Consider the following 9,639-nt stretch of genomic DNA (forward strand, 5'->3'; position numbering starts at 1 on the left):
ATTGATACACCATATTTAACATGATAAAATGATATTTAAATATATCATTAAGTGTGTTAATAATGAACTACATATGTAAAAACAAGATCACTAACTCAAGAATTACGAAACGAGACTTATATGTAACGATTATCGTTGTAACGATATTTAATGTATATATCATATTAAGAGATATTCATACATCATAATATCATGATAATATAATAATTTAACATCTCATTTGATTTAATAAACAATGGGTTAACAACATTTAACAAGACCGTTAACCTAAAGGTTTCAAAACAACACTTACATGTAACGACTAACGATGACTTAACGACTCAGTTAAAATGTATATACATGTAGTGTTTTAATATGTATTCATACACTTTTGAAAGACTTCAAGACACTTATCAAAATACTTCCACTTAACAAAAATGCTTACAATTACATCCTCGTTCAGTTTCATCAACAATTCTACTCGTATGCACCCGTATTCGTACTCGTACAATACAGAACTTTTAGATGTATGTACTATTGGTATATACACTCTAATGATCATCTCTTAGCAGCCCATGTGAGTCACCTAACACATGTAGGAACCATCATTTGGCAACTAGCATGAAATATCTCATAAAATTACAAAAATATTAGTAATCATTCATGACTTATTTACATGAAAACAAAATTACATATCCTTTATATCTAATCCATATACCAATGACCAAAAACACCTACAGACACTTTCATTCTTCAATTTTATTCATCTAATTGATCTCTCTCAAGTTCCATCTTCAAGTTCTAAGTGTTCTTCATAAATTCTACAAGTTCTAGTTTCATAAAATCAAGAATACTTCCAAGTTTACTAGCTCACTTCCAATCTTGTAAGGTGATCATCCAACCTCAAGAAATCCTTGTTGTTTATAGTAATATATCATTTTAAATCAAGGTAATACTCATATATAAACTTTGATTCAATTTCTACAACTATAACAATCTTATTTCGAGTGAAAATCTTACTTGAACTGTTTTCGTGTCATGATTCTGCTTCAAGAACTTTCAAGCCATCCAAGGATCCTTTGAAGCTAGATCCATTTTTATCATTTCAAGTTGCTTTATCCAGAAAACTTGAGGTAGTAATGATGTTCATAACATCATTCGATTCATACATATAAAGCTATCTTATTCGAAGGTTTAAACTTGTAATCACTAGAACATAGTTTAGTTAATTCTAAACTTGTTCACAAACATAAGTTAATCCTTCTAACATGACTTTTAAAATCAACTAAACACATGTTCTATATATATATATTATATGCTAACTTAATGATTTAAAATCTGGAAACACGAAGAACACCGTAAAACCGGACATACGCCGTCGTAGTAACACCACATGCTGTATTGGGTTAGTTAATTAAAAACTATGATAAACTTTGATTTAAAAGTTGTTCTTCTGGGAAAATAATTTTTCTTATGAACATTAAACTATATCCAAAAATTATGGTTAAACTCAAAGTGAAAGTATGTTTTCAAAATGGTCATCAAGATGTCGTTTTTTCGACGGAAATGACTACCTCTTTAGTAATTGACATGTAACTTAAATTTCTGGCTATAAACCTATACCTTTTCTGTTTAGATTCTTAAATTATAGTTCAATATAAAACCATAGCAATTTGATTCACTCAAAACGGATTTAAAATGAAGAAGTTATGGGTAAAACAAGATTGGATAATTTTAAATTGGTAACAAATCTATATTAATCATATCCTAGCTAACTTATATTGTATTATACATGTATTCTAATATATTATGTAATCTTGGGATATCATAGACACGTATGTAAATGTTTTGACATATCATATTGACCCATGTGTATATATTATTTGGAACAACCATAAACACTCTATATGCAGTAATGTGGGAGTTAGCTATACAGGGTTGAGGTTGATTCCAAAAATATATATACTTTGAGTTGTGATCTAGCCTGAGACGTGTATACACTGGGTCATAGATTGATTCAAGATAATATATATCGATTTATTTCTGTACATCTAACTGTGGACAACTAGTTGTAGGTTACTAACGAGGACAGTTGACTTAATACACTCAAATCTTTAAAACATAATAAAAATGGTTGTAATTATATTTTGATCATACTTTGATATATATGTACATATTTGTATAGGTTCGTGAATCGATCCGTGGCCAAGTCTTATTTCCGAGGAAGGAAATATCTGTGAAAGTGAGTTATAGTCCCACTTTTAAAATCTAATATTTTTGGGATGAGAATACATGCAGGTTTTATAAATGATTTACAAAATAGACACAAGTACGTGAAACTACATTCTATGGTTGAATTATCGAAATCGAATATGCCCATTTTTATTAAGTCTGGTAATCTAAGAATTAGGGAACAGACACCATAATTGACGCGAATCCTAAAGATAGATCTATTGAGCCTAACAAACCCCATCCAAAGTACTGGATGCTTTAGTACTTCGAAATTTATATCATATCCGAAGGGTGTCCCGGAATGATGGGGATATTCTTATATATGCATCTTGTTAATGTCGGTTACCAGGTGTTCACCATATGAATGATTTTTATCTCTATGTATGGGATGTGTATTGAAATATGAAATCTTGTGGTCTATTGTTACAATTTGATATATATATAGGTTAAACCTATAACTCACCAACATTTTTGTTGACGTTTAAAGCATGTTTATTCTCAGGTGAATACTAAGAGCTTCCGCTGTTGCATACTAAAATAAGGATAAGATTTGGAGTCCATGTTTGTATGATATTGTGTAAAAACTGCATTCAAGAAACATATGTCGATGTAATATATTTCTATTGTAAACCATTATGTAATGGTCGTGTGTAAACAGTATATTTTAGATTATCATTATTTGATAATCTACGTAATGCTTTTGAAACCTTTATTGATAAAATAAAGGTTATGGTTGTTTTAAAAATGAATGCAGTCTTTGAAAAACGTCTCATATAGAGGTAAAAACCTCGCAACGAAATCAATTAATATGGAACGTTTATAATCAATATGAACGGGACATTTCAAAAACCACCACATATCACTAAAAGCTAGTGATTTAGGTCTAACAACCCTAATTAATACATAATTTGGGTGTTTCATACCCATCTATTTCAATTAGGTCAATTATCACCCACTTGGCCACTTTAAGATCAACACACCCATTTCGGGTCATTCGCAAACCCACATACACCCATTTACTAAACATCTAGGTGTGTTAGTAATTAACTAACCCATTTTAGGCTTATAAATCTCAATTAACACTTTGAAATCCTAGGTTAGTTACTATTGAGTCTTCATGACTCAATCTTACTCAAGAACACCCAAAATCACCAAATATGGGTTTTATGTTCATCACTAACCCAAACCCTAACCCTTATACAAATTAAAATAGGGAAATCAAGATTAGAGCTTACCACCATAGCCACAACATAGCTAGTGAGGAGATGAACAACTTTAATACTTGAGCTTTAACCCAGATCAAGCTTCTTCCTCCTTGATTCAAGCTTTCTCTCACAAGGACACTCTTCTCTCTTTAGAATTTGATTTGAGGTTTGAAGATAAGGTTGGTGATGAAGTTAAATGTGTTTCAACCACCACCAAACTGGCCATCTAATGCCCTATCTCGTTCTCATGTGAAAAGACCACAATACCCCTCATTAAACTTAAATAAAAGCTGGAATTCGCCAACAACTATTATTGATTTTACTAACAATTTTAATTTTAATAAAAGTAATAACATTAATAGTATTTTAATTTGTAGTTAAATTTAATATATTAATATATAGGTATGAAATTTGATAGGTAAAAATTGTTATTATTGCGCGGCGCGCACAAAGGCCTGAGCAGGTTCCAAGCTTTTCTTTTACATCTCAGTCCACACACCTTATGTACATCATAAATATTCCCTGTACAATAAATAACTGGGTCTTACAACTCTCCCCCACTTAGATTGGATAACGTCCTCCTGATCCGCACCAAATACTAGAAGTTAAGCACTTCTACCTTTGAACATTTCCGCCTCCAGTGCGGGGTTAAACATGTAGTAATCACCCATTTCGGGTTCTCGCTTCGTACACTAACGCATCATATTACAACGAACAAGGGTAACTGTCCCACGAGACCAAACAATCGCAACCGTTTGCTCCTACACCGAGTATCCAACTCGTACAATACATTCACAGTTGACCCAAAAATGGAATAATCTCCTGACGACCTACGTCATCACGGCTTCCAACCATAGAATACTCGGGAATAATCCCGACGCCTTCCTAAAATCTCCTGTAACTACCATCAGGAAATTCGCTATTTTGACTCACGTCACTAGCTACTTTCACAATTCATTCCAAAGTCCAACTTGGGACTTTTTCGAAGATCATCAAAGTCTCCCTTTCCTAAATAAGCGATAACCATTCGCTTATCATGTCTACTAGATAGGGATTTCTCTGTATTCTCCGGTACCTGACTCCCCCATTTAGGGTTTTAACCCCATACTTTCACCGTCAAGATGGTAACACCCCACGGAATTTCGACATTCCACAACGTACATTACCTTTTTCGATGTTGGTCATACACAATAGCCCTTCCAAGGACTCACTATAAGGTATTCGAACCTCGATCTTTCAAATCAGTTAAGTGTTAACGCCCGCTAAACACCACAATAAACCACAGTTGTATCTTCGGGTTTCTCACCGGTACCCCAAAATCATAGTAATCACACCATCGGAGTGGAGCATTTCACTAGCAGGTATAAGAAGGCACCTGTCGCAGTGTTATGCAACTCCTATTACTATCACCGAGTCATCAAGAGCTCGACCCATACGGGTTGGAACGACCCAACCCGTTAACCAACCAAAACTGCGAAATAAAAAAAAATTCGAAGCAGGCCTGCCCAGGCTGGGTGCGCGGCGCGCACCCCTACCTGTGCGCGGCGCGCACAGGGCATGGCAGCCCGCTGTCCAAAATGTTCTGTTTTCGTAAAAAGATCTAACACTTCCCATCATTTTTAGTCGAAATGCTTTTCACATCATATTAGTATAAGTAAAACAAGCACGAATAAATGATAAAATGAGTTTTACATTGCGGGGCCCACATATGCCCAAAATGCCATTAAGTACGAAATACGATTTTCGACCACAAAAAAGTTTAATTGCCAAACGTCACTAGAGCATGGTGTTTGGGGTTAAACTACCCAAATCTTGGTCGAACTTCCAAAAAGCTAAAACCCCCGAGGCGCCACTAGTCCAAGCGAATACCTTTTCCTTTAACCAAGCCGGATCCTAAAAAGGTAAACAACGAGAGGGTAAGCTAACGCTTAGTGAATGCAATAATTATACATATACATATATAATACACCTACTTGCAAGCACTTACACAATTACCTCATACACGCTAGCAATTTACATAGCATACCATCGCAAGTATAACTCTAAACCCTTCAAGATCACAAGCTAGCACCACAATAGCATATATATAACCCGAATGATATAATATACTACAATACAACGCATAATTAAGGTTAACTAACACACAAAGGAATGGTACTTCGAATTTCCCATCGGTGTTCATAACAACCGTTAGTGTACAACGAAATATATCACTAACCCCGAGGTGACACGGACAACGAAATATCCGTTCAAGCAATCGTTAGTGTACAACGAAATATATCACTAACTCTTGGGCAAATTGGAGAACGAAATATCCATCGTTAGTATACAACGAAATATATCACTAACTCTTGGTGGTATAAACAACATATACCCCGGCCCCTTCCCCGCCCTACAAATAGATACATTATATACACACATGTATAATCATTCCACTCACCTTGTCGACTTGGCGAGATTTCCAATAACACTTGTAACTTCAAAGCGAGTCACCTAACATAATTAATTCTCAATTAATTCACATAATAAGTTGGACTTTCCACCAACTAGACCCACTAGTGTATTTATGACCCATTTGCACTATAAACACTCATTAGAGGTCAATACTCCCAACTAATCACTAAAAGCTAGCGATTAAGGTTCTAAGACTTCCATCAACACATAAATAGGGTGTTTTCATACATAATTTAACCCACTAGGTCAAACCTACCCATTTGACCCATTTCAAGTCCACCATGAACCCTAGAACCAATTTTATTAACAACACAAGTAAGCTAGTGAATAACTAACCATTATAGACTCAATAACACCAATTATTACCTTGAAACCCTAGGTTAGTCATCCTTGAGTCCTAATGACTCAATCTTACCCAAAACCCCCAAAATCACCATTAATGGGTTTTGTGTTCATCACTAACCCAAGTTCTAACCTTTAAACAAATTAAATCAAGGAAATCAAAATTAGAACTTACCAACACAACCAAATTGCAGCTAGCGAGGAGATGAACAACTTTATAACCCAAGCTAAGACCCGAAACTAGCTCCTTCTTCCTTTACTTGAGCTTTCTCTCTCTAAATTTTGGGTTTCTCTTACTAGAATTAAAGTAGGATGAAAATGGTTGTTGAAAGTGGAGTTATGACTCACCCAAACCACTGATCTGTGACCTTAACTCGTCCCCAAGTGAAATTACCTCAATACCCTTCCAAAATATCTGATTAAAAGAAAAAGAACCCGGCTACAGTAGTGGTGCGCGGCGCGCTCCTTTAAGGGTGCGCGGCGCGCACTATGGTCTGAACAGATTCTGATCACAGTTTAATTACACACAGTTCCCCTCGCTTTATGTACACTATATACACTTCTGTACGATAATAACTAGGGTGTTACAACTCTCCCCCACTTGAATCGGAGCGCGTCCTCGCGATCCAAGCTGCATGACAAGCAGGAAGATAAACCAACACAAATTTTTCGGGTTCCCATGTAAATTCGGAACCTTTACTACGAAGCCATTGGACCTTGAAGGTCCTCACCTCTTTGTTACGCAACATTTTCACCTTCTCATCAAGTATAGCTATCGGCTCCTCAACATACTCTAACTTGTTGTTTAATTCGATCTCATCTAATGGTATCCATGATGAATCATCCGCAAGACACTTACGGAGATGGGAAACATGAAATGTATTGTGGATCCCCGCAAGCTCTTCGGGTAATTCCAAATGATACGCAACTTCACCAACAAGAGCTAAAACCTTAAATGGCCCAATAAACTGAGGAGCTAACTTTCCCCGTTTTTGAAACCGAATAATACCCTTCCATGGCGAAACCTTAAGCATCACCATATCGCCTTCTTCAAATTCGATCGGTTGCCTACGTTTATCGACGTAAGACTTTTGTCTATCTTGCGCCGCCTTTAAACGAGCCCGAATCATATCGATTTTGCTATTTGTCTCCAATACCAAGTCGGTGCTCCCGACTTCCCTTTAACCCAATTCGCCCCAACAAATCGAGGTTCGACACCTCCTACCGTATAACATCTCATATGGTGGCATTCCAATACTAGAGTGAAAACTATTATTGTACGAGAATTCCACCAATGGTAAATGTTCGTCCCAACTACCGCCAAAATCAATAATACACGCACGTAACATATCCTCCAATGTTTGATTCGTACGTTCCGTTTGAGGATGATACGCCGTACTCATATTCACCCTCATACCCATGTCTTCATGAAACTTCTTCCAAAATCGAGAAGTAAAACGCGTGTCCCGATCCGAAACAATAGACGCGGGAACGCCATGTCTCGATATCACCTCTTTAATGAACATCTTCGCGAGTGCCTCCGACGATATTGCTTCTTTAATAGGAAGAAACAACGCACTCTTCGTCAATCTATCGACAATCACCCAAATAGTGTCAAATTGGGTTCTTGCCGTTTTCGGCAACTTGGTAATAAAATCCATGGTAATATGCTCCCACTTCCACATTGGAATTTCTAGCGGTTGCAACCTACCATACGGCTTTTGGTGTTCGGCTTTAACTTGCAAACACGTGACGCATTGCTCAACATACTTAACAACGTCGCGTTTCATGCCCGGCCACCAATAATCTTTCTTCAAATCGAGGTACATCTTCGTCGCACCCGGATGAATAGAATATTTAGACTTATGCGCTTCATCAAGAAGCACCTTTTGGAAGTCACCCATCTTTGGCACCCATACTCTTTCTTGAAAAGATAACAACCCGCGCTAACCCATAGTAATGGATTTCGATTGCCCCACGATTCGTTCCGCATGCTTGTTGTGAACGTAAGCCTCTATTTGAACTTCACCAAGCTTTTCGAGAAAATCGTTAGTAATAATCATACGTAACAATCCCAATCGTAACGCCGGGTGGTGACTCTTTCGGCTTAACGCATCCGCGACCACATTCGCTTTGCCTGGATGATAGAGTATCTCACAATCATAGTCCTTCACCACATCCATCCATCTATGTTGACGATAATTCAAATCCCGTTGATCAAAAAGATGGCACCAAATTTTCAAAGCATGGACCACCGCCGCTAATTCGAGATCATGAGTCGGGTATCTCTTTTCATGTTCCTTTAATTGGCGAGAGGCATAAGCGATGACTTTACCTCGTTGCATTAGAACACACCCGAGCCCATTCAAAGAAGCATCACAATAGACCGTCATATCATCTACACCTTCCGGCAATACTAAGACCGGAGCTTTACACAAGTTCTCCTTCAATAATTGAAAAGCGATTTCTTGCTCGTTTTCCCAATTAAAACTCGCGTTCTTCCTCGTCAATCTCGTCAATGGAGAAGCAATTTTAGAAAAGTCTTGGATAAACCGACGATAGTAACCGGCCAATCCGAGAAAACTTCGGATTTCCGTAGGCGTAGTCGGTCGTCCCCAATCCTTTACCGTCTCTATCTTCCCCGGATCCACTTGAATACCATTCTTGTTCACAATATGGCCAAGGAATTTAACCTCCCTTAGCCAAAATTCACATTTTGAGAATTTAGCATACAACTTCTCTCTTCTCAACGTCTTCAATACTTCACGCAAGTGGTGTTCATGCTCCGTCATGCTCTTAGAATAGACAAGAATATCGTCAATGAACACAATTACTGACTTGTCCAACATAGGTTGGCACACTCGGTTCATAAGATCCATGAACGCCGCCGGTGCATTCGTAAGACCGAAAGGCATAACCACAAATTCGAAATGCCCATAACGAGTACGAAAGGCCATTTTCTCGATATCTTCCTCACGGACTCGCATTTGATGATAGCCGGACCGTAGGTCAATTTTTGAGAAGTACGTAGCGCCTTGAAGTTGGTCGAATAAATCGTCAATCCTAGACAAGGGATAACGATTTTTGATCGTCACTTTATTTAACTCCCGATAGTCGATGCACATGCGCATACTACCATCTTTCTTCTTCACGAACAAGACCGGAGCACCCCATGGCGAAGCACTCGGTCGAATAAAACCCTTCTCAAGTAACTCTTGAATTTGATTCAACAATTCTTGCATTTCCGATGGTGCTAAACGATAAGGAGTTTTAGCAATGGGAGTAGCTCCCGGAACCAACTCAATGCGAAATTCGACTTGTCTTTCCGCCGGAACACCCAGTAACTCATCCGGAAAAACATCTTCAAATTCACTTACCACCGGAATTTCACGAATAGGTGGTGGCTCATCATGAGTATCAAAAACAT

Source organism: Rutidosis leptorrhynchoides, chromosome 7 (assembly GCF_046630445.1).
Source record: "Rutidosis leptorrhynchoides isolate AG116_Rl617_1_P2 chromosome 7, CSIRO_AGI_Rlap_v1, whole genome shotgun sequence".
Taxonomy (NCBI): Eukaryota; Viridiplantae; Streptophyta; class Magnoliopsida; order Asterales; family Asteraceae; genus Rutidosis; species Rutidosis leptorrhynchoides.